We start from the raw sequence: 535 nt of genomic DNA, 5'->3' as shown, positions 1-535 counted from the left end.
TTTGTTGAACAAACCACCGAAAATTAGTCTTGTCTGCCCAATAGGCGCTTAATTTGCAATCATAAGAAAAGTACCTTGAATTTCCGTCAGCTTTCAATCGTGCTACTCAGATAAGCACCATTCTCGGCATCAAGCTTTGTAAATATTGTCCGGAATATAAACTTCCCATGCTGTCAAAGGTATTGTTTTAGAATTTGACTTGCTCAGCCCAGTTGTTCCAACCTGATATGCTACAGTTTAAAATGGAAAGCAAAACCCCCCAAACCATTCATAGATTCAACAAACGGTAGAGTTATGCTCTTAACGTTCCTAAAAAAAAAAATTTCACCTAGGCATAGTACTGACAAATTGCCACGCCCTAAATCTAAGGACCTACCACAAGAATTAAATACTAATTTCCTAATATTACGTAGATTATCACCTGCTTGTGACAACCTGCACTGATCCTCGTGAAGCAGCTGTGACTGACCATGCGAGACCCGTTCTTGCCTACAAATGCTCTCCTCACCCCCATCCCTCCTCCATCCCCTACCCC

The sequence above is a fragment of the Penaeus monodon genome, chromosome 19, assembly GCF_015228065.2.
Source record: "Penaeus monodon isolate SGIC_2016 chromosome 19, NSTDA_Pmon_1, whole genome shotgun sequence".
NCBI lineage: Eukaryota > Metazoa > Arthropoda > Malacostraca > Decapoda > Penaeidae > Penaeus > Penaeus monodon.
Note: the sequence above shows the minus strand (reverse complement) of the source record.